Source organism: Coptis chinensis, chromosome 5 (genome assembly GCF_015680905.1).
Source record: "Coptis chinensis isolate HL-2020 chromosome 5, ASM1568090v1, whole genome shotgun sequence".
Taxonomy (NCBI): Eukaryota; Viridiplantae; Streptophyta; class Magnoliopsida; order Ranunculales; family Ranunculaceae; genus Coptis; species Coptis chinensis.
This window is the reverse complement of record NC_141460.1, coordinates 54,444,244-54,471,293: the sequence shown is the minus strand read 5'-3', so window position 1 is coordinate 54,471,293 and position 27,050 is coordinate 54,444,244. Positions and strand designations below refer to the sequence as shown.

Sequence of the window (27,050 nt, the reverse complement as noted above, 5' to 3'; positions counted from 1 at the left end):
AAGAAGAAAAGTAGACTCTTGAATATTAGAATGGTTCTAAGCTAATGAACTTGAAAGCTTTGATTGTTTGATTGAAATGACTTGAAAACATGAAAGGAAGATTTATTAAAATATTGAAATGAAAGTAACAAACAATATTGAAGATTAAAACAAAGAACAAATAACAAGTTTGATTGAAATAATAAAAAGGAAATAACAAGTTGATTGAAATAAAATAAAACAACAAGAAATTAAAGGCATGAATTGCAAAACAAGACAAGAAAATAAATAAACCAAATGGTTTGGATCCTAAGACAATGAATGAGTTATCTCTCCCTTGCTTTTTGTTTATATACCCATACTTTTGCCATTTACATATTTGTCCTCATCCATTATAAACTAAACACCTCACCCCTTTCACTTTCACTTTTGCTTTCATTTTTTGATGCCTTCTTAACCAAGATAGGTTTAGGGATAAGTCTTCATAATTTGAAATAAGAGCCTCCATCTTTGGTCTTCTAAATTAAGGACTTTGATTGTTGACTTTGATCGTTTACTTTGACCGGTTGACTTTGACTTTTTTAGCACTTTTCCATAGCAGCTATTGGTCTTCATAATAAGCGTGATTAATGCTCCTTTTGGTGTTAAGACATAGCTTTTTATGATAAGTGGTCTGAAATATTCCTTAACCTGAAACATTAGCAAAAACGACGATACACCTGTATTCTGTTCTTCATGATGAAAATACGCCACCCCCAAATAAGTTTGGGGCATGGGTTGTTTGATATAGAACGAGAATACATGATTTATTATACTAGGGATATTTATTCTAATATAAAATCTTTTTGGGTTTTTGTATTTTTGAAAACATGAAATGCATGAAAGAAAATAGAAAATTTTGGCATGATGTATATGTTTTACCTTCTACTCATAAACCAAATTCCACAAGAAAATAAAACAAACATATAATATTAAGCATAAAATTAAACTTATACTACGTCATACATGTGAAAAAGAAACAGAAAAAATAAATAGATCCAACTATACGGACACTAGGAATCCTAGTCAGAATCCATATGTGACTCGTTTCGACGTCTAGAAGATCCTTCTCCTTGTTGACATCGAGGCCTGGTATGTCTATCACTATGTGGGAGCACGTCTCTGATGCTCTGCAGTGTTCTAGTGTCACTGTGCTGAAAACATCGTTGCTCTTGCTGGAAGGTCCGATGCTCCTCTCAAATGGGTATGTTGTTCTGCTCTGATATTCTGTTGTTCCGCTATAATGTTACCCTGATTTTCCCTGAGCTGGTGGAGATATGAGTGCAAAATCCTCTGGCCTCCATGGAGGAAGTGAATTCTGTCTATATGCTGAGTGAACTGTCGAGTGGCATCTTCAGCGAAGTGATCCACCTTCTCAGTCGGGCGTGCTTGCTGAGCGGCTCTGGCTTCAGGTGGAAGCCTGACTTCTGGACACAGTGGGCCTAAATAAGACCTGTGGTAGCGTCCTTGACCTCCGCTAGGGTGTCTGGTGCTTGGAAACCCTAGTGCTGCATGATCTTGGTGACCAGCACTTGTAGAGGGGTAGTTGTCTTCTTCGGTTTGCAGAGTTGCTCAAAGATAAAGGAGACAATGTAGAAGATGTTCTTCTGCTCTTGAAGAACCCATAAAAGATGAAGAATCGCCTTACCTATATCCGAAGGCTTGGCCAAGCCTAGCAGGTTGTAGGCTGTTCAATGAGATACTGCTAGCTGGTTCCTTCGTAACCCCCTCGAGACTTAGGGTTTTTAACCCCCTCGAGAAGTGTTGCTACCATCATCACGTTGATGGTCTTACTGTCTAGGGACTGCTCCATATGAACATATGCTTTCAGAGGAATCCCCAGAACACCACTCATTACCTCCTTAGTAAGCTCCAGCGAGCGGCCATCCTTAACAACCGTAACGCGGTCATCCTCCCCTCTAAGCATGCAATTATAAATGAAAGAGTAAGAGAGGGAGAATAAACTGCATCTTCCAACAAAACCAAGGGTTCCCATCCTCTTCTTCTGATCTCAGCCCTGAAGTGCACTTCAAACAGATCGGAATAGAAAAGGTCTTGAAAATTTTGAACAAGCACGATTTTAAGAATTCGAGCCATTTAGAGTAGGGATTTGAAAATTTGGGGTTTTGAGTTGGAATGGGGGTTGAAAATGGGGAAGGCTATGAAAAAATTGTATGGTGGTGTGTTGGGGTAAGGTCGCGACTGCGAGTGGAGTAAAGGCGGGCGTGAGCTAAGTGGGGCGGTTAAGGTTGGGAATTTTTGGGGTGGAGAAGAAGGGAAGGGGAGATCGCATAAGCTAAAAGGGTAGATGGCACGTGCCTTTTTTAAAAGTTTGAATTTTTTTGGCCCAAGCCCAAGCCCAAATGAATCAGGAAATTCCGATCTTGTCCTCAGTGCCTTGCCAACTTCCATAGCCAATCCGCGATTTATTACTCGTTCGATCTTGACCCGTGAGATACCAAAACGATCAGCATCAAAAATACAACATAACAGTATATGATACACTCACATCTAATGGTAGATGAGAAACAGATGATAGAAAGAACTATACAGGAACTGAAGGAAAATTTTGATTAATTTTTTTTGGGGTTTTGAATAAATTTGACAAAATTTTTAAAAATGTGGGTCGTTTAAAGTCAGATGCCCAAGACTTGGACGTTTATGAAAACTCGAGTTAATCCCAACCAGATGGCTGAATTACTCTCTTAGACCGAGCGTAATGCACTGGGGGATAACACATGTAGACTTTGTAAACAGAATTATTATGAGGTTGAAGATCGGGGCAAGTTGGTGTTTGACAATTCAAGCTCCAGCACACCTTCTCTCTTAACTCGTCTCTTACGTGAATATGAACTCTTACCTAAACCAGGAATGATTTTCGGTATATGTGTCCATATCGTAAGCTACAGTTCTCTAGGAAGTGCTTGCATACAATTATTGAAACTGATCCATCTAGTCTTGCTAGGTGGAGAGTCTTTGTTTGCTACAAAAGACATTTTTGAAAAGTTTTTCAAAAACGAAAGAGATTTAGAAAGAGAACAGATTTAAACGAGAGGGGAAAGAATTTTAAGAAAGAACTTTTTTTAAAAAAAAATTGGAAGTTTTTGAGTCTTTCAACGTCAGATTCTCGAGACAAAATAGGGAGGTGGAGGCAAAAATATAGAATTAAACAGAGAATAGTATAACTTTAGGTTACTCTATTTGTTTAATTCTCGTTTGGAGACGCCTCAATCTTTTTGTTTTTTTTAATGTTTGTTTTCTCATTCAAAATATATCTATATCCATATAGAGGTTTTGCCGAGAAGATAAAATTAAACGTTAATCCAGTATCATTTTGGTTACTCCGGTCGTATAACTTTTATTTTTTATATCTTCTGGTTATGAAAACTATGGAAAGATGTTTTAAGAAACTCGTACTCAAAAGCAGTGATTCTAGATATTACTACTTTAAAACAAATCATAACGGATATTCTTAGGCAACTTTTGTGTCGGCTCTATCGCAAACCCAATCTGGACAAACAGAGCTTCAGCTACGCGAGTTAGGGGATTTACTGCGCAAGACATGGAATGTTCTAACTCGGGCGAATAGCTCGGTCATATAGGTGACCCTTAGTAAGCAAATAAAGTTGATCTCAAACTGCCCCTAGATTGTTTTGTTCTAGGGGTTGGTCTGTGTAAAATCCATTGCCCGTTTTGAAAAATCACTTAACTATTGATGTATCGAGAATCTATCATTAACAACACAAAGGAAACAAACATTTTTAAAAAAGAAGTGTAAAATAAAGAAAAGAAAAATTGTATACTTGCTCCACAGGTTCACACTTACTCCAACGATGAGTAAAAAGTATTTTACAAAGAATATGTGAGATATATTGTGGACTAAAGCTCCATCACTTACAACCACACCCTCCAAGTGGAGAGGTCCGATTACCTTATTGATGTATCCCCTGAAAGTGAAAGATGGAATGGAAAGGAAAGGGATACATCGGAACAAGAGAAGTCAATCCTCGTAGATGGGATCTTGGAGAAGGATTTCTTCGACATCCGTAGATCGTAACTCATGAAAATGCTTGAGGCACTGACCATTGACTTTAAAGCTACTGTTGTCCTTATAGTTTTTTAAAGTAATAGTCCCATAAGGGGTGACTTCAGTTATATTAAAAGGACCAATCCATCGAGTATTCAGTTTTCCTGGAAAAATATGCAATCTAGAGTTATAAAGCAAAACTTTTTGACCAACTTCGAAATATTTTTGTAAAATATGCTTGTCATGAATCCTTTTCATGTTGGTTTTGTAATCTTTTGAAAGGTCATAAGCATCATTTTGAATCTCTTCGAGCTCATTTATTTGTAGTTTACGTTTTTCACCTGCTACATCGAGATTATAATTAAGCGTTTTTACTGCCCACAGGGCACAATGCTCTAGTTCAACTGGCAGATGACAAGGTTTTCCAAAGATAAGCCTATAGGGGGACATCTTTATAGGTGTTTTAAAAGTGGTTATGTATGCCCATAGTGCATCGTTCAGACGGAGAGACCAGTCTTTCCTATTTGGATTAACTGTTTTCTCCAAGATACATTTAATCTATCTATTAGAGACTTCAACTTGACCACTTGTTTGAGTATGGTATGGAATTGCAACCTTGTGGGTTACTCCATATTTTTTCATGATATGTTCAAAAACTCTATTGCAAAAATGTGATCCACCAGCACTGATGATGACTTTTAGGACACCAAACCTTGAAAAAATGTTTTCTTTTATGAACTCAATGATTGTTTTGTTATCATTGTTATGACATGGTATGACCTTAATCCATTTAGATACATAGTCTATGGCTACTAGGATGTAGATGAAACCATTAGAAGTTGGGAAAGGTCCCATGAAATCGATGCCCCAGACGTCGAAAATCTCTACTATGAGAATGGGATTTAAGGACATCATGTTATGTGCAGAAATACGACCGAGATGTTGGCAACGAGCACATGCCTTACAATGAAGGAATGCATCGTGAAAGAGTGTCGACCAGCAGAATCCACATTGTTAGCAGCGGTTTTATTGGCACTAAAATGCTCTCCACAAGCCTGCTCGTGGCAGAAGGAAAGAATGGCAGATTGTTCCCATTTTGGAATACAACGTCGGATGATCTGATCTGGATAGTACTTGAAAAGATATGGGTCATCCCAATGATAGTACTTTACTTGAGCCAGGAACTTCTTTCTCTGATTTCTATTCACAATATCAGCATACCAGGGTGTAGAGAGGATTACATAGAGGTGTTCATCAGGAAAAGAATCTAAAATGGGCTCGGAATCACCGTCACTATCATTGGTTAACCTAGACAGGTGGTCGGCCACTACGTTTTCAAGTCGTTTTTTATCTTTTATCTCCAAGGTGAATTCTTGTAGGAGGAGAATCCATCGGATCAACCTCTGCTTAGCATCCTTCTTCGAGAGAAAGTACCTAAGTGTTGCATGATCAGTGTAGATTAAGGTTTTTGAACCTATTAAATATGGACGAAATTTGTTTAAAGCATAGACAATGGCTAAGAATTCCTTTTCAGTGGTCGTATAATTCCGTTGAGCCTTATTTAGGGTTTTACTTGCATAGTAAACAACTATAGGTACCTTATCAAGTTTTTGACCTAGAACAGTGCCAACAGCGTAGTCGCTGACGTCACACATGAGCTCGAACGGTTTCAACCAATCAGGAGGTTAAATTATAGGTGCAGTTATTAAGGCAGCTTTCAACTTTTCGAAAGCCAGCATGCAGTCTGAGTTAAACTCAAAGGGTGCATCTTTTATAAGAAGATTAGTTAAAAGTTTAGCAATTTTTGATAAATCTTGGATGAATCTTCTATAAAATCCAACATGGCCTAGAAAGGCTCAAATGTCACGGATGTTCTGCAGAATAGGTAGAGTAGAAATTTTGTCTATTTTAGCTTTATCTACTTCTATACCATTTTTAGACACAATGTGACCTAACAATATTCCCTTTATAACCATGAAGTGACACTTTTCCTAATTAGAGCATTTGCAATGCAAGTCATAGTTTTCCCCCCCTCTATCACCGCCACCTCATCACTTTTCACCCCCCTTTTCACCAACCCGGTGAAAAACAAGGTGAAGTTGTGCAATGCAGAGGTGATAAAAAATATTTCGGACGGGATGTTGGATTCCGTCTGGAGGTTTTTAATACGAGACGGAATGTAACATCCCGTCTGATATTTTATAACGAGACGGGATGTAACATCCCGTCTGATAGCTCAATATCAACAGACGCGAACAGGCTCCATTTTCACTTCATTTCCAGCCAAAATTCCGATTTTGTAGCCTCCATTAACAACCTTTGAACACAAATTTCCATTCATAATGACTTCTCCACCCCCCAACCCATCCCCACCAACCTCACCACATGAAGAGCATTCCCGATGGTTTGGAAATGTTAAAATTTCCAAAAAAAAGGGGCAAAAAGGATCGTCGTCGAGAACGCGTAATGTGGGCGAGGATGACGAAATTGAACTTGGGTTTAATTTTCCACCGCGTTGTGAAATCGAGGACCACCCACCATTAGCGTCAACATCGGTCCGACACGTAGCAAATCGAGTGGCGGAATCTCAAATAAGTTTTGATTTTTTTTTATGTTAATTATTATTATTTATGTTAGTTTATATCAAGTTTGTTGTTGTTTGAATTTGTCGTATTATTTTAGTTTGAATTTGTATTAGTTTATATTAGTTTATTTTAGTTTGAATTTGTCGTATTATTTTAGTTTGAATTTGTATTAGTTTATATTAGTTTATTTTAGTTTGAATTTGTCGTATTATTTTTTAAAAAAAATAGTTGTAATTATATCGTATTGCGTGTTTGTTGAATGTAGGAAGTACACTTATGGAAAGTGCGTTGTGCACTTTCAAATGTTAATGTCGTGGTGGCGTTGTATGAAATCAAAAAACGGATCCTAATTTTGTCACGGTTACCGATATTATATCCGCCACACCATTTGGGAGTTTTTTGAATTCTAATTTGGGACAAAATGATCAGGCGTTGTTGTTTGGGATAGTTGAGCGGTGGTGGCCAACTACCCACACATTTCATTTCCCATGGGGTGAGCTTGGGATTACCCCTCTTGATTTCACAATGCTCACGGGTATCCCAATTGGTTATGGAGATGCCGTTCCTTTTGATGAAACTTTAGAGGTTTTACTACGGCGATGAGTTTCTTTGAAGGTTTTGATTTGGTTGAAGATGATGAGCAAGACGAAGAGTTTTGAGATTATCGGCCGAAAGCGGTTTAAAGGAGGAGCTATAAATATGAGTTGGTTTACTTGAGATATTTGAATAGACTCAAGGAGAAGCCGAAAGACTATCATATTGGTGAGGAGTCGATCCACGGTATGTACGCGCCCTTCCTCTTCTACTTTTTGTTGGTGCGGTATTATTTGGATATCTTGATAGTTATTTACGTGTCGGGTGGATGGCCATTGTCTCGGGCGTAGAGAGGATGTGGGATTATGACTCGGGTCAATCCATCTTGGCATACCTTTACCACCCGGCTAGACCTCGCATGAGTTGAGGCGAAAGCCGCTAAAGGCAATTTGTCGCGGCTTTGTTTGGATTATACCGGTAAGTCTTATTTATTAAGTTATTGTTTCATTTCATTTATTTATCTAATTATTAATGTTGACATGTTTATATATATATTGATATTGTATTTTATCTATTGATGACAGTATTGGTGGTACGAGCATTTTCGTGTGATGCATCCTGTGTTGAAGAGGTTGGAAGAGGATGAGACTCATGACCTGATTCCATATTCAAGCATGGGGGCTTCATCGTGGCAGAGGGGTATGGGGACCTATCACATAATATTCATAACACTCGTCAGCAGATTGAGCTTTTAGGAGCTAGTCGAATTGAGTGGCAACCCTGGGCCGAGTCCTTCATCTTTCAGACCCCTTATGCGGATATTCCAGATGTTCCAGAGAACAGTGAGTACCGTAGACTATCATATATGTGTCATAGAGCAAGGTTTCTTTCTCAGCGGCGAATGATACTTATAGGGTCAGTCACTGCATGGTACCTTGGGGACAGATGTTGGCGGCAAGTATCTGGAGAGATTGTTATACCTTACCCACCACCTATGGATATGACAGCCTCTGATATTCTTCCTGCTGTTCTTTCACACTATAGAGCAAACCCAAATGAGTGGCCAGACGCATCAGCTTTCAGTTTTACGGGCGACTATGACTTATATTGGAAGAGGGTTGGTCGAGGTCTCTTGCTAGGTGCGTTATACCGGGGCACCAATTTTGAAGGGTTACTTCTGGAGCATTGAGGCCCGACATTCATTTCCCGGGAGGAGGAGGAGTTGCCCGCGATCCGCGGCCCGAGGGTGTTTCATGATATTCAGGATGCATAAAAGAACTCCACGATATTTGATGATGATGACCTTTGGCATTGGAGCATGATTACTTCGGGGGCAAGATATGAGAATACCTATTCCACCGATAGATGCCGCAGATGGTAGCAGATTTGTCGATCTGATTCGGCGATTAGCGAGGTTAGTATGATTTGAATTTATTTATGATTTGTTATTATTAGTATTCACTATAACCCCTAACTTGCATTTGTTTTGTTAAACGGGATGAAGTAAGGTCGAGCTCCTTAACTACACTCTCTCTCGGTTATGCCATCGCGTGAGTCCTTCATGGAGTCCTCTGCCGCAGTTTTGAGTACTTACAAGAAGAACGTGTCGAACTTTGCGGCTTGAGGCGTGTGCAAGAGTTGGAGAATGCTGGAAGTGGAGTACCTCAAGCTCAAGCTCAACCAGAGAGGCGACAACGACGTAGGGGGGAGAGCTCTTCGACCGAGCCTTCTCGTAGGGGGGAGGAGGTCTCGATGGAATATTTTTTTGTAGTTTGTAATAAACGTATAGCCATTACTTGTCTTATGGCGTTTGGGATTGTTGTTTGTAATGAATTTTTGATTAGCAGGTTTTTCTTTGATGAGTTTTGGATATGAATATGTCATTAAACAAAGGAGGTTATGTCCAATTTTTTTTTAGAAATTATAAGTTAGTTTTTACCGAGTTTTACGTGTTAGACTTGGGTGTTGTTCATGATTGTTGTTTGTCTTATTTATTATTTTCAAAGTATATTAGCAGGTTTTTGATATGAATATGTCAATAAAACAAATGAGGTTATGGCCAAAAAAAATTAAAAATTTATAAGTTCGTATGTTTCCAAAAATGGAACATTCGTTTCGCTCGTTTCACATTCGTTTCACTCGTTTCATATTTGTTTCACTCATTTCCTGTTTTTGTTGAAACAGAAAATTTTTAGTTTGGAATATCACTCATTTTTGCACAAGGTGAAGTTCGGCGGAGGTTCCTCGACAGAATAGTGTATGGGGATGCCGAGGGCGAATGTAACATCCCGTCACGGGTTTTTGACCGAGACGGAATGTAACATCCCGTCTGGTTTTTAAGCCCTCCTCCCTGCACATTTTACTATTCCAAATAATGCAATTTTATGGAGGAATTATTGAGGGTACATTTGGATAGACATTTGGATACAATGTGTTGTCACTTGGAGAGTGAACAAAAATCTAATAAAATGTGTTGTCAATTGGTAAGTGGACCAAAATCGGAATTATTGAGGGTACATTTGGATAGACATTTAGATACAATGTGTTGTCACTTGGAGAGTGAACAAAAATCTAATAAAATGTGTTGTCAATTGGTAAGTGGACCAAAATCGGAATTATTGAGGGTACATTTGGATAGACATTTAGAGACAATGTGTTGTCACTTGGAGAGTGAACAAAAATCTAATAAAATGTGTTGTCAATTGGTAAGTGGACCAAAATCGAAGTATCACATGTGACCTTATCATATGTGACCTTACCTTTCATATTTCGTTTTACTCTTCTTTCTTTTAGATCAAACAAACAACACAGCCATCTTCTTCCCCACAACCAAGCTAAAAATAGGAAAAATGTCTAGAGAAGAAAGAATTGCATATAACCAAAGGTTATGGGGAGGATCTAGTAGTAATAGTTCGTCTTCTGGTTTCACCGGTCGGTCTTCTGGTACTTCTGCTGAAGATGACTACATGGAAAGAGTAAGAGATGAGCATAATGATATGATGAGGCGAAGGAGGAGGAGGAGGAGGAGGTTGCAGTTATTATCCACTGTGGGGCATTAATGACTCAAGCAGCCATTGAAATTGAAGATGTGGATACAGACAAACGCGGTGGATCTGTGAAGGGCAGAGAGTACACGTTTAGAGATGGTGGTGATTTCAGTAAACAAAAGATAATGAGGGATTACTTCACAACACCTTGTAGGTGGCCTCCTCATAAGTTTAGGCGAAGGTACAGGGATGACAAGAGAGCTTTTATGTATATGTTGCATCTTGTTGCATCATTCGACGATTACTTTAAAGACAAGGTGGATGGATTGGATTCGGCAAGCAATTTCGGGTTACAAAAGGGACTAGCTGCAGTTGCACAATTAGCAACTGGTAGTTCTTCTGATTCAACGGATGAGTATTTACAAATTGGAGATTCCACAGCAAATGTATCTATGAAGCGTTGGTGCAAGGCAATTATCACGGCGTTTGAGGAAGAGTACTTGAGACGACCAACTAAGGCAGACACTGCTAGGATATTAGCTGAAAATGCGGCAAGGGGTTTTCCAGGAATGCTTGGATCAATCGACTGTATGCACTGGGTGTGGAAGAATTGCCCAAGTGGATGGGCTGGAACACATGTAGGGTACAAGAAGGAACCAACTTTGATACTTGAAGCCGTTGCAGACAAACATTGTTGGATCTGGCATTGCTTCTTCGCCTACCAGGTTCGCATAATGACATTAACGTGCTTCATCGTTCTCATGTTTTTGAATCATTAGAGCAAGGTGAGGCTCCTGCTGTTGCATTTAATGTGAATGGTAATGACTATGATATGGGATATTATCTTGCTGATGGTATTTACCCAAAATGGGGCACATTTGTTCAAGCCATTCGTTATCCAAGAAATAAGCATGAAAAGATCTTTACTCAACGTCAAGAAGCTGCAAGAAAGGATGTTGAAAGGACGTTTGGAGTTTTGCAGGCACGATGGCATATTGTTAAGGCTTCTGCGTTGTTGTCAGTAGTGTTGTTGTTCTTGGAGATATAATGAAGGCATGCATTATAATGCATAATATGATTGTTGAGAATGAGCGTGAAAGTGGAGTTTGGAATTGGAAAGGTCGAGGAAAGAAACAATACCTGCTCTTTTCGGGAAGATGATGGTTTTCATTTTGTCTATCAGATGATTGAAGCAAGAAATAAGATCAGAAATGAAGTTACACATACTAATCTTCAAAAGGACTTAGTTGAACATGTTTTTAATTGGACTGGCATTGAAGAAACAGCAGATCCGGTACCAATTTATGATCCAAATTGGTCGGATCCAGATGAGGGAGAAGGAGGCGAAATTTAAAATGGAAATGAAAATGTATTTCCTATGTATTTCCTAACGTGAACTATTAAGTTCCAACGTATTTCCTATGTATTTCCTATGTATTTCCTATGTAGTTCCTAATGTATTTCCTATGTAGTTCCTAATGTATTTCCTATGTAGTTCCTATGTATTTCCTAATGTATTTCCTATGTATTTCCTAATGTATTTCCTATGTAGTTCCAACGTATTTCCTATGTATTTCCTAATGTATTTCCTATGTAGTTCCAACGTATTTAATCAGTTGTATTTTAATGAACTATATTACAATGTATTTTAATTTTATTGGTAATTGTATTTCTATGAAAATAATTATATTGGACAGAACATACATAGTGCATTAATTAAAAAAAAACAGTTAGATAAAAATACATAGTTCATTAATTAAAAATACAATAAAATTAAAATACATAGTGCATTAATTAAAAAGACAGTGAAATTAAAATACATAGTGTATTAATTAAAATACATAGTGCTTTAATTAAAATAAAATACTAGATAATTAAAATACATAAGCTTAGTTAGAGCTAGAACCACCTCTAGCCCTTCCCCATTCAAAGACGTATTTCAGCTTGTTGTTGCTTTCGATTATAAGAGCGGTATCGGGATGGAGGACACTTGTATCGGGTCGCTAAAATCTTAGCTTCATATTGCATCTTTTGAAGCCGATTTTTTTCCAATTGAACCTGATTTTTTTCTGCTTGAATCCGATTTTTTTCTTCTCTTGCCATCACAGTTCTTTGACCATATGCAAGTTCCCTTTCCCTAAGTTCTAAGCATTTTTGTGTTTCATTTGCATCCTGTGAAAATGTATCCTCTAAACGTGTAAAGTAACCCTCCAACATACCAATTGATTTTTCTTGGTTCCTTTTGGACTTGGCTTTCTTCGATCCAAGAGGACGCTCCATTTCTTTTGGACGCTCTATTTCTTGAGAACCCTCCAATTCAACTCCACCAATACTTGGTGAATTAGAAGTTGAATCTTCACCATCATTTTTGCGACCTTTTCCCTTTGTGGGGCGGCTTGACCTTGCCTCAAAAACGTTACTCCACTTTGGATTATCCTTGAGTATAACGTAACAATGATCAAGTGAAAAAGCCGATTTTTCTTGTAGTTGGTACGTCATCCTTGCCTCGGACAACTAAAAAAAAAATGGTGGTAATTAGACTAAAATAATCACTAGGACTAAGATAATTAAACTGCAATAATAATTAGACTAAGATAATAATTAGACTAAGACTAAAATGGAAATAATAAATACACTAAGATAATTAGACGAAGACGGAAATAATTAGACTAAGACTAAGATAATTAATAAATTCCAAATTGACAACGTTGTAATTACCCGGCTTTGTATTGTTGTACCACTTGCATGTCGAGCCTCCACGATTTCACAATTGCAACAAATTTGTTCATCATTTTTTGAAATATATTTCCACCTTCCGCTAATTGAATCGGGAGACCTATCCGACCCATGCTTGATTGAACTTCGTTTGTTACACGATTCCAAAATCCTTTTGCATTTTGGAAAGCACCAACAATAGAGTCTTCACTAATTTATATCCAAGCAAGACATAGAGCTTGATCATCGGACATGCTAAAGTGAGCTCTACGCTTTTGCTTGAGTGCTACCACTTGCTTGAGATGCTTGAGTTGATGCCATTTGATATTTGGTTTTTAAGAACTGATTTTAAAGAAGAAGAAATATGAAGTTCTGATTGTTGGAAGTGTGAGTTGAAATGAAACAAATGTTGTATATATACCAAAGTTTTTATTTTGACCGTTTTGACCGTTTCCGACTTTTGACCGTTGGTAAACTAGCCGTTAGGACTCGGACGGGATGTTGGATTCCGCCCGGATTTTTTGTAATCCGCATCGGAATCCAACATCCCGTCCGGTTAACAAGTCGATGAAAAACTCGGTGGAAGGTTTCACCTCGTTTTGAACTGGGGAAAATTATCACCTTCATTATCACCCTGCATTGCACAGCAGTTTTGGACCCAAGTAGGTGATAGTTTTCACTACCCCCTCTCTATCACCTGCATTGCAAATGCTCTTAAGGACCAGATTCTTTTCCTGACAACACGTCAGTACTTTGGATAGGTTGGATAAGCAATCATCAAAAGAATCTCCATAAAGGGAAAAATCATCATTAACACTTCCATGAATCTCTTTACCATATCACTAAAAATGTGTAGCATGTAGCGTTGAAATGTGGCAGGTGCATTGCAAAGACCGAAGGGCATGCGTGCATAGGCATATGTTCCGAAAGGGCAAGTGAAGGTAGTCTTCTCTTGATCTGATTCATCAATTAAAATCTCAAAGTACCCTGAATAACCATCCAATAAACAGTAATAAGCATGTCCTGCTAAACGTTCAAACATCTGATCTATAAATGGCAAGGGAAAATGATCTTTCATGGTGACGGCAGTCAGCTTCAGGTAATCAATACAAATCCTCCACATGATGGGAATACGTGCTGGAATTAATTCTCCTTCCTCATTACAGACCATAGTAATCCCAGATTTCTTTGGCACTTTATAAATAGAGCTGACCCATTCACTATCAGATATGGCGTAAATGATTCCAGCATCTAGTAATCTCAGGATCTCTGCCCTTACTACCTTTTTCATAGCTAGATTTAACCGGCGTTGTGGCTCTCTAGAGGTCTTGGCATTCTCTTCCAGGTGAATCATGTGGGTGCAAATCTTTGGATCGATCCCCTTTATATCATCAAGAGACCAACCAATGGCAGAACAGTGTTTTTGGATCACTCTAATCAAGCGCTCGTCTTCCTTTTTTGACAAGTGGGATGAAATGATGATGGGATCTGTACCATCTGTATCAAGATAGATATATTTTGGGTCATGAGGAAGAGGCTTAAGAGCATGAGTAGGTGTTGTGGGTAACAATGTCTCTACAGGATCCTGTTCTTCTATTGAAAATACCTGGGCTGGTGATGTCTCTTTTTGTTCAAGTAACTCTTCATCTGAAGTACATAAGGGAACTGATTCCAATGCTATTGAGGTATTTTCTTTATACTGATCCATATTGAACTCTGAATCTCTGAAGGATAAGAACTTATGCACCTCATTTTCTGGGAAAGTCCGGTCACAGTACTCTTGCACTACACTGTCTATCATACTAACTTCATCATCCAACTCTTTTTCCATCTGTTGTTGCTTCATCTTGAAAACATTGACTTCTACTGAGAGGTTTCTGAAAGACATGGTCATAGATCCATTACGACAGTTTATGAGGGCATTGGTAGTTACCAGGAATGGGTGCCCTAGAATGATGGGTATGGCATCATAATCAATTTCGATGTCGAGGATAACAAAATCAACATGGGTAGTAAAAATCCTTAACCTTGACAAGCACATTTTCGACCACTCCTTTTGGGTATTTGATGGATCGGTTGGCTAATTGCAATGTCATGGTGGTAGGTGTAAGCTCGTGGAAGCTGAGTTGTTTAAAGAGGTAGTATGGAAGGAGGTTAACACTTGCTCCAAGATCGAGCAAGGCAATGGTGGTGTACTTGTGATCCTATAGTGCAAGGGATGGTAGGACGACCAGGATCTTTGTATTTTATGATTCCGTTGGTCTCTGTGAGGGATGAAAATTATTCTGTAAGGAAGTCATCTTTTGGAATGTTAGTTTTTCTTTTGTTGGTGCACATATCCTTAAGAAACTTGTCATGCTTGGGTAAATGTTTAATGGCATCGAGAAATGGCAGATTTATGGTTAGGCTTTTGGATGTTTCTCTGATTTTATCAAAATTTTCATCCTCCTTCAGTGTCATTAGGCGAGCTAGAAAAGGTGCCTTTAGTTTGTATTGTCTAACTGGGTTAGGTGGAGGAATTGATGGTTCAGGGACTGGAACATTGCTAAGAATATGTGGATGTATTTGGTTTGCAATTTTCAGTTTTGGTACTATAATGGTTACCTCTATAGGTGCAGGGTCTTCTGGTAAGACTACTTTGTTGTCAATAGTTTTACCAGATTGCAACGTTGTGACTGCCTTAATCTCTTGGTTTTGAAATTTTTGGCATGGTAATGAACTTTTCTGGGTTCTATCTTGGGATAACAAGTTCAAAGATTGTTGCATGGATGCTAGGATTTGGGTTTGCTATTGCAAGACAGATAGCATTATTTCGGTGGGCTTATCTATTTGTACACTAGTTGATGTTGAAGGTTACTTTGTGTTCTAGGAGAAAGCCTTTGAAGAAACATTGGACAAGAGTTGATTTTTCTAGTTTATGGTGAGGACATGAATGAAGTAGGTCAGAGAATATATCCTATGCTTTTGAAAATGTCTCACTCGAACTTTGTCTGAAGAATTGTATCTTGCTTCTTATCTCTTCTGTTTTCTTCGGCGGAAAGTACTTCTTCATGAAGGAGAACACAACCTTTTCCCATGTATCGAAAGAGTCGGCCTTCTGTGAGAGAAGCCAAGCGTGACTCTTACCAGCTAGAGTGAAAGGAAACACTCGTAGCTTAACCTGATCGTCGGTGACACCCGGGTGATGAAAGGTATTACATACTTCATGTATCCGGTGTAGATGCTCGTATGACAACTCATGTTCTAACCCGTGGAATATGGTTAAAAGATTGAACATGTTCGGTGGAATCCTACAATCGCTTGTAAGCGGTGTGAGGCATATACAAGATGGAGGACCATCTTGCAACGGTGTGTAGAAGTTGGAGAGAGGCTCTTCAGCTTGCATTTCTTCGTCAGCTAGAGGACTAGAAACTGGAGATTGTCTAGGTCGACAAACTCTCCTATGTGAGTAAGTTTTATTCTCGCTAATACTAGAAGTGCCTGAACGCAGTATCATACACTTTTATCAAGACCCCAAAACTACCCTAACATGCGCAAACGGTGCAATATATGCTCAAGCAATTGAAATTCATTTTTGCAGGTATGGAGTTTTGAAAACATTGCTTTAGGTCTATATTTTACTATGCCCTATTCAGAGGAATAGTTGGATGCGTAACTAGGATGGCTCTACTACACGCTTCAGAAGAGTAGGTAGTCACTTCACCAAGTGGTGTGCTACCAAGAATCTCACTCACGATGAATTTGGGTGAGGGGAGTGAGGAAGGTAGTTGGTCCACCGGAATCTGGTAACTGATTACTCTAAATCCTCGTGGCTATATTTTTGTCCTTTTCTGGAGGAGCGTGACTACTTGGGCTCTAGTTGATTGATTTTAATTTTTTTTTGGTCTAGGGCTTTCAAGAATCAAGCAATATCCAATTTACCTACATTGGGTAATGACTTCCCAATGGTTATTATAGCTTGGGTTCAGCTTTATGCGCGAATGTAAATTGCAGTGCGGAAAATAAATATCAAACAATCACGTAAGTATGCTTGAACACACAAGTATCCTCTTACTTGGGCTTCGAGGAGGTTTAGAATTTACCTCTCAAGTCATGCTTACACGCTACTTGAGAAGAAAGCGACGTTGGTTGACGCTTGATCTGAGAATCAGGCCCAATCTTTCGAGCTTTACCCTGTTTTAAGTTACAAATAAAGGCCCACTTAAAAAGCCCACAAGTTGGGTTTTTGACAATTTATACAACTTTGCCTTCAAGGGGCTCAAACTTAAAACTAAACTAAGATTATACTAATCTAATTAACTAGTTTTAGATTAATCTCCTAAATTAACTAGAGTCAATTGGACTTAGAGTGTTGATTACCAAGTTGATTCACAGTGTGTGAGCTATGATCCACAACTTGCCTCACACACTTGAACTTCCGAAGGCAATTAAAACCCTAATCCCTTGGTAAGTATTAAACTTAAACCAAGTTTAACTCCTGTTCATCATAAGAAATCAATCAAAAATCAAGTTTTTTTTTCTTTTTATCACTAACTATTACAAACAAGTTCCACTGTTTTCTTCTACTCTATTACAAAATTCGGGCTCGGAGTACAACTACTCTTCACAAATGAACTGGACTTCGGAAAAATCGCACACACTTATGTTGAGGTGGCCCGGCAGTCCCCCTCGCCACACCCGCGCGGTCGCCCATCGGTCGCCGATGAACGGACATAGGTTTTTTGTTTATTTCTTCAACTCCTCTCCATCTTTGTTGTCCCACAACCTGATTTGTAAAAAAAGTAAACAGTACTAAGAAACAATAAAAATAAAATGACTAAAAATTTAAAAAAAAAAATAGAAATTAAGAGGTAAGAATGATGCTCCCTTCTTAGATTCTAAACCAATCACTCTCATTCTTTCAATCCCCAACAGCGGCGCCATTTGAAGCTTTAATATTGTAGTGATTATACTTTAAAAGAGTTTAGATTAAGAGTTGAGGTTCATCCTAAATTGTTTAGATTTTGAGTGAAGGAGATATGAAGAAGAAAGGTAGACTCCTGAATATTAGAATGGTTTTAAGCTAATGAACTTGGAAGCTTTGATTGTTTGATTGAAATGACTTGAAAACATGAAAGGAAGATTGATTAAAACATTGAAATGAAGTAACATACAAGATTGAAGATTCAAACAAATGAAAAATAACAAGTTTGATTGAAATAAAGAAAAGGAAATAACAAGTTGATTGAAATAAAATAAAATAACAAGAAATTAAAGACATGAATTGAAAAATAAGACAAGAAAATAAACAAACCAAATGGTTTGGATCCTAAGATAATTGATGAGTTATCTCTCCCTTGCTTTTTGTTTATATACCTTGATAAGAGCCCAAAACTGTAGTTTAAATCATTTAATAGTATTTCTATTTAGCCAATTATGTTATTAATAATATAGGTTTATCACTAATTACGTGCTTTTGAGTATTTCAGGCTTCGGAGTTGAATAAATGTCAATTCATTACTAATTAGGCGCTAAAATGAGCTAAAGTGATTGCTAGAAAAGTTCCATGAAGAAATCCCAAGTTTAATGGAGAAAAAGCCCTTAAAAAGCCCAAGTCAACACTGTTAAGTGAAAGTCAAACCGGATTAGAGAGCTGAAGAAAAGTCAACACAACTTCAAAAGGTCATATCTTTGGACTCAGGCCTAGGAATTGGGCCCATTGTATATCAAAATGACTGGCTCAAAAAGCTCTTTCCAATGGTCTAGGCCTTGACTCGATCAAAGTAGTATAATTTGGTGAAAATGCGTGCTATAGTAACACAACCAGAATTGGAAGTCTTAGATTCAACCAATTGGGTTATGGACTTGATTTATGGGTCTATAACCTAGCCTAAAATCCCATGCACGATTTTGTATCATTATATAAGAGAATAAAAACCCTAAACTATCTCTCTCCCTTCCATTAGTTAGAATAAATTAGGGTTCTCTCTCTCTCTCTCCTTTTTAGTTTTAGTTTATGAGTTTAGTTTGTAGCCTCCATTAGAACCTTTTAATAAAAGCTTTAGTTTACTCAATTCAATTGCTTCTCTTTCTATTATGTCTTCTTTTCATTCTTTTTTTCAAGATAGTCCCATGAATCAAAGCTAAACTTCCATTAGAGGGAGTTTGAATGAAGCCTTAAGAGGACTTGATTTGTTAGTATAGATTTGTTGTTTAGGATTTTAAGTTTAGGTTTTTCTTGACTAAGAGATAAGAAGAGTTTAACCTAAACTAGATAATAGTGAGTTTGACATGAGAATGGAAACAAGCTTTCTCTCATGCTAATTAGTTTATGACTAGAGATAGTATAAAGTAATTAGGGATCATTAAAGGTCTAGTGTTTATATTTTAACATTGTGTGAGAATATCTAGACTAGGGTTTTCTATACAAATCTATGTTAACATGTTAAGAAATTAAAAGTGGATTTCATTCTCTCGCTAGCTTTCTCCATACTTGATTCATCTATATTTAATTACTTTAGTTAATATTAGTATAAGATCAATTGATAGTATTATCTCGTTATATAAATTCACATCCATAATTATTGCTCTCACTATTGTTTTCTTGTGTTTGATTAATTGGATTCTATTTAGTCTTGATAGATTAAGAGTGGAACGATTCCGTACTATATGTATGGCATAAATATATATGTGAGAGTAGGAAATAAAATAATTGATACCGTAAGAATAAGGTTAGAGAAATCTAGTAGAGTTTTTATAGGTTATCAAATGGCGTCGCTGCTATCTTAAACTTGTTCAAGACCAGAATTCAATTGCTTGAATCCAAGGGGCAATCCCCCATTCTCTACCCACCCACCCTTTTAACTTTTAATTCTTGTTTCTCATATTTTCGTTATTGTTCAAGCTTGAAATTCACTGTTTTAAACTAAGAGCGCGCCCGCCCTCCCTTTTGGCTTCACAAAGCGCGCCCGCGCTCCCTTAAGATTGCAGGATCACAGTGAAGAATACTGCGGTAAAGGTATTTTTAAATTTCTGAAAATTTTCAAACATAATATTTAAGGTTTTGTTGATTTACTTGAATATTTTCAGATTTTTCCTAATAGTTTTACCTAGTGAACAATTACCATCTTTACACTACTATATTTCAGCTTTCACACCGTAAGTTTCGGGAAAAACTGACAAGTAAGGTTACTTAGGCATGTCCAAAAATTCAAAGATTTTGACAGAAGTATTTGTCATAAGTTAGGAGTTTACAGTAAACTTTTGAAGAGTTTTTTATTTGTTTTGGCTATCTAACTAGTTGATTGTTTTCAGTGTGTTTCTGCAGTTTTGCAACACTTAATTTCTGGAACAACAGCCGATAAGGAGGGTTTGTAGAACTCCAATTGCTCTAAAATTTTTATAGGAACTTGCATGATCTGCCAGAAGTCTCCAGTAAACTTATGATGATTTTTGGCTCTGTTTTGATTGGTTAACCATTTGGTTGTTTGTGTTGTGTCCAAAAGCTGTTTTACAAACATTGCAAGGCAGTAGAAGGACTTTCATAACTCCGATTATTCTAAAATTTTACAGGCAACTTACTAATCGTCTTAGTAAACTACTGTAAAAATTTCAAATTTTTTAGAGTGCGCCTGATCCCTCTTAACCCTTTCATTTGAGTACGCCCCCTTCTTGTTACTGGAAATTTTTTGCGAACAGTACCTTAAGCGCGCCCACGCCCTTGTTTACCCTATACTTGAGCGCGCTCGTGCCCCTTCTGAAGGAAGCCCGATTTTCACAGGTTAGTCACTAGCTCTCATTTTATTCATATATATATATATATATATATATATATATATATATATATATATATATATATATATATATAATATATATCACTAGATTTCTTAAATACACTAGGATTGCGTATACAAGACGTTATTCACACGCGTAGCAAGGAGGCATTCAGGTACTCCTTCTTCCACTCCTCGTTTCTTCTATCAGAGGAGTTTTAATTCTAGTATAATTAGGCTTGTTTTTTGTAGACACAATACCACACGCCTATCTAGAATTTCACACACTACACCTATATCAATGGCTAAAGACCCAGAGACTCCTCTCTCTGATTTTTATAAAGCACTAAACGATGGCCCTAAGTCATGCATCGTTCTTGCAGACCTAGTAAAGGATTTTCGAATTCCCACGAATATATTTAACTTATTGCCGGTTTTCCATGGTTTAGACCACGAGAAGCCTTATCAACACGTGCGTAGGATAGAACAAGTTCTCACTACATTCCATCATCCTAGCGTAAGTCCAGATCAAGTTAAACTTAGGGTGTTTCCATTCACCCTAGCCGACAAGGCGACGTCTTGGTTAACTTCCCAAACGCCAAACTCCGTGGACTCATGGGCTAATCTTGTTCATTTGTTCATGGAAAAGTTTTACCCACCATTGAAATGCTTTCAAAAGATTCATTTCTTCCTCCAGAATCCTCATGAATCCTTTTCAGAGGCATGGAATCGTTTCATTGATCTTCTCATTGAATTCCCGCATCATAATCTTGCGAAAGACACGCTTGTTCGTGCCTTCTTCAAGGGGCTTTCACATTATCATAAAGAGGTTCTAGATATCATGAATGGGGCTAGTTTTCTTAGTAAAGGAGCCTAGGAGGCTTATAAATTCTTAGAAGATCAATCTAAAAGGAACAACAATTGGGGAGGTAACGACTCTTCTCTTTCCATTCCTTCTTCTTTTGAGGTTAAACTTGATCCCGAGTTTAAAACTCTTATCGATGCCCTTACTAAAAAGGTAGATGCCCTCTCTGTTCAACAGCAACCCACTCCAGTCATGAACATTAACTCTACTCGTTGTAATGTCTGTTTTACTCTTGAGCATTCCGACTTCTATTGTCCTCTTATCTGTGCATAACCACCACCACAACCATCAAACTTCAACCAATTAACTCAACCTCAAGGACAAGGAAACTTAAGTGACCAGAATAGAGGTTTAGTGCCCATGACACAAACTATCAACATCAAGACATGAACGCTCAACAAGCCTTAATTCCAGTTCAACCATCTACAGACGAAGTAGTAGTGACTTTGTTGGAAAAACAAAATCAAATTATGCAACAAAATTCCAACTTGATGAAAGATCAACATGATCATAACTCTAAGATGATGCAACAAACGATGCAAATGATGCAGTCTTTGTGCCAAAAGATTATTGACATGTCTCCTAACCAAAATAATAACCAAACAGGCATGTTTCCAGGTCAAGCAGTGCCTAATCCTAAGTCAACAAACACCGCCTTCGAAATAAACAGTATTCACTGTAATGGTGATATAAACCAAGGGGACCTACAGGCAGTTACTACCCTTCGTTCAGGTAGAGTAGTTGATAACAAAGTAACTATGTCTTAAGATCGCCTGCAAACTGAAGCTGAAAATGAAACCATACCGAATACTATCATAGAAACTGAAGACCCTACAACTATAGAAGTTCCAGTCCAACCACAACCAAAAGGTGCAACCTTACTAAAAACTACCATAGAAATTGATGATCCTATACCCATAGAAGTTCCAATATGGACACCTAGATGGCAAACGACTAAAGATAAAGCAAAAACTAATAATACTTTTGACCTTCATGCTAAATATAGAGATAAACCACAATATCCCCATAGACTAGTTGATTCTAAAAAAGATAAGAATTTTGATGAGATTAGGGAAGTGTTTAAAAATCTGACTATAAACCAACCTTTTCTAGATGCTATAAAATGTCTACCTAGACACGCTAAGTTTCTAAAAAAGTTATGCACCAAGAAGAGAAAAACCAACATACCCAACGAAGTCTTCTTAACTGAACAATATCCCTCTTTATCTGAACATAACGGAATTATTAAGTACAAGGACCCTGGTCGTCCTACTATACAATGCACCTTGGGTGATTACTTCATAACAACTGCTCTATGAGACCTGGGGCGAGTGTTAACTTACTCCCTTTTTATTTATATAAACAACTAGGTCTAACAAAACTTCAACCAACCAAAATGACTTTGCAGTTAGCCGATCATTCTATTAAGTATCCCAAGGGTATAATTAAAAACATTCTCATTAAAGTTCAGGATTTTTATTATCTAGCAGACTTCGTTATTCTCTACACAGAAGTTGCTCATGATTCCATTCCCATCATCTTAGGGCATCCTTTCTTAGCAACCGCCAATGCCCAAATCAATTGCCAGGATGGCTCAATGACTCTTTCTTTTGGAAATCTTTCTATGGAAGTTAACATGTTTAGACAAAAGCAGGAATAACTAGGTTTGCCCATAGAAGGAGAAGTGAAGTCCATTAAGTGTTTTGTATATCACAATATCACTACAACATAAAGGCTCATTTGCAGCGCCATACCCTGTCGCTAAATGTGTTAAAAGGCGTTGCAATTGATCAATTGCAACGCCAAACTAGGCATCACAAAGGCGCTGCTGAAAAGTGCGTCTCAAAAACTCAATTGCGACGCACTATATAGCGTTGTAAAAACATTTTAGCTTGTGCAATGCCCCAATAGCGTTGGTACAACATTTTTCCGTGGCTACTTGTGTTTTCAAAAATAAATAAATTCCCAAGCCATTTCAAACTATTTGCCACGCTAGGCGTTGCAACAACTTGGTTTTCCCAACACTCTGAGTGTCGCAAAAGGTGTGCCTATAGCTGCACCAATTAGCGCTGCAACAAGCAAAGGCTTTTGCTACACACTTCAGCGTTGCAAAAGATCGAGTTATTAGTTACAGGTCTCACATTGCAAAAGATTGAGCTTTAGCTGCACTTTTTGCCACTACAAATGATTGGGATCGAACTGTGGCTAGTTCTTAAAACTTTAGATGAAATGGCTTCCTATTTTGCATATTTAGCGAAGTGTAGTGACTATGTTTATTTTTTAGACTCCTACCCAATTCATCACAAGAATCACATCAAAATAAATTTCATTGATTAAAATCATCCATTACAAAAGTAATTCAAGCATCCAAAAAGGTATTTTCCAATACATCGTCTGAATAATATTCACAAAGATCAAATTAAATTTAGACAAATATCTCAAAACTTGATTTCTACAAAATTCACAAACGTCCAAAGTTTGCCAAATTTGAACAGCAACAACCCAAGTCCTTTCAAAAATCTACCCCATCAACTAACTCTAGTACAAAAAATTAAAAAAGACATAAGTAAACTTATATATCCAAGAAAACAAAGCTAAAATGCACTCAAGTAAGAATGCATATGAAAATTGAATTATGAAGTCAAACCTTTGGACCTAGGATGTAGAAACAGGACTACAACCTGCCACATTTTGTCATGATCAAGACCCCTTTTGTCGTAATGATAGTCTGCCATTTGAACTACATCCATCCACGTTTTCTTCATTAATCTACTTGGCCAATCTGGTACAACAAATTAAGAAAAAGATATAAAGTTATGTCAAGGAGAACACAATCTATAAGCACGTGACTCAATTAGGATTCAAAAATACTCGTAACAAGTTTACATGCATTTCTTGGTACGAAGTATTGCTTTAAGATACTGCACAAAATTGAACATTTGTGACAAAAAAAAATGACACCAACTTAACACATTCTTCTTATTAACTAAGTACGGTCTTACGAAAAAGAAAAAACCAAGAGCAATAACACATGATAAGAAACCAATATTTTCTACTTGCTAAACTTCTCGAACAAGAGCAACTCATATTTTTTAAAATGTGGGAAACTTGTAGTTTGATACAAGTGGGAACAAGAGCAGGATACCAATTCATGGTAACCACCTTTCTTGGTTCATATACACCTTTTAGATCAGATCTCCTAAACAACTTATAATCACCTAATTTAGTACGAAGATCCGGTTCTGTGCATGACATCCTTAAACAAGGGTGAGTCGAACTCTAGAACCTTACTTCAAAAGTTAATACTCTAGGCGGTTATAATGGAATCAAATACATAAAAATTCAAATATATCAGCTTACATGTTGACCAAAATTACTACCCTAAAAAAGAAGCAAAACAAGGCAGAGTGAGCAAGAACAATCATATACAATCCAATGATTAGAGAAATCTAATACTACCAATCTTAATGACACGGATGGGAGTCATACTGAAGTACATGTAAAGCATAAGATAACCTGCTTGCCTTAATATAATCAGTAGCACATATCTAACCCAAACCCATAGTTCTAGAGTACGACCTAGGACAATATTCATAGTATACCCGAGGACAATATTCAAAGTATGGTGAACATCTCAAAACAAAAAAAAAACTTAATAAGGAGAAAGCATGTATGTTATATGTTAATCTAGATTGGTCATGACATGGCTCCAGTTCTACAAGCTTAACTTTTTCAAGCAACTCGCAGCATATTATACGATACAACATGAATGGCATGCTTAGGAAAACTGTAGAGGATGGTTCTAGAGGGGTTTTCCTTAAGACCTCGCCCCATTGTGTTGAGGCACATACAAGGAATTATATTCAAAGCACAGCGAATATATTCATAAATGCAGTCTGAGCACTCAATTTGTTTCCCACGACATAGCAGAGACCATTAGAAAAGCACAACATCCAATCAGACTCATCCAATGACATCTACAACATAATATATAGCCAAAGGAAATGTGATAATTCATTTTTTATTTTTAAAAATGTCCAAAACACCAAAACCAAGAACAAATACAACTGAGAAACAATGGTGAACAAAAGGAGCTTCACTGGCACATAGTGGTTTCAATATGAAAGATCCACCTAGCGTTCTTACCTTTGGATGGATGAAAAAAAGGGGCAAGCAATACTGCAAACTATCGTTACTATAACTTTGGACCCGTATTGCAAAATAAAAATCATCTCTTACAAAAACTTAGATTACATGGTAGAGCGGCTTTGAAAAACTCCCATTGCAACATGATAGAGGGAATGTGAGACACCAACCACTCAGCAGTCAATATATATTAAACATAATGGGATTAATTACCTTTATACACCCCATTACATATATATCAAGCATATCCCATGACACATGATAAGAGCCCAAAACTGTAGTTTTAACCCCTTAACAATCGTACTTTTAGACCAATTATGTGAATAATAAGTAAGAGTTAATATTGATTACGTGTTTTTATGTATTTCAGGCTTCAAAGTCCATTATGTGCAGAAATGTGCCACTTTAGCGAGATAAAAGAGCAAAGGTCGGTTGCTTAGGAGTTCTATGATTAAAGGCCAATTTTCAAGAAGACAAAGCCCTTGTAAAGCCTGGTCAAAAGCGGAAAAGTCAAAGTCCACGCGGGCAGAAACAGTGCACAAAGTCAGCAGAACTTCTGAAGACCATATCTTTAGACTCAGACCTCGGAATTGGGCATACCTTATGTCAAAACGACCGGCTCGAAAAGAGCTTTCCAATGGTCCAAGCCTTGGCCCAATCAGAGGAGCAAAAGTGGACAAAACATCTGTTGAAGCCAACTATAGCTGAAGAGCCCATTTTGGTCTAAAGAAATTGGGTTTTGGGCCCGATTTTCCGGCCCAAAATATGGCTCCAAGCCCATGCACGATTTTTGGATCTGAAAGTATAAAAACAAAAGCTTGACTCTTTGTTAATGGCAGTTAGGTTAGGAAGCTAATGTTAATGGAGTTTAGGGTTAGAAAAAGATAGATCTAGATTAGTTTTAGATCTAGATCTAGTTTTTACATTCATTCAATTAGTTAGTTTAGAATCATATTTTAGTTTTTAGAATAAAGTATTAGTTCTTCATTTCAATTTAGATTATTGCTTAAATTCTTATTTAGATTTAGTTGTCTTAAATTCATAATTAGTTATTCACAATCTTAGTTCTAAATTAGTTTTAATTTCAGTTTAATTTAATTATGTCTTATTGTTATTATTGTTCTTGTGTTGGGAATGGTAGTATAGAAATTTCACATCAATCATTACTCTCACATTGTTCTTTATGTCGAGTAGTTGAATTCTAATTAAGTCTAGAGAGTTAAGAGTAGAACGAATCCTTACTCATTATATTGCATGATTATGTTTTGAGAGGAAGAAGAATTGATTTAAACATAAGAACGGTAGGATTTCGTATTAGTGTTGTTAACATTAATATTTAGGATTCTATTATTTTTACGGGTTATCAAATGGCGCCGCTGCCATCTTAATCTCGTTCAAGACAAGAATTCAATTGCTTGAATC

The 27,050-nt window shown here is 37.3% G+C and overlaps 1 non-coding gene across 1 annotated transcript; it reads right to left on the bottom strand.

The window, feature by feature from the left end:
* Positions 1 to 21,281: 21,281 nt before the first annotated feature.
* On the bottom strand, positions 21,282 to 21,388 carry LOC147497986 (small nucleolar RNA R71). Its single transcript, XR_015197215.1, has one exon. It is a non-coding gene; the product is annotated as a small nucleolar RNA R71 (small nucleolar RNA).
* Between the last annotated feature and the right edge of the window lie 5,662 nt (positions 21,389 to 27,050).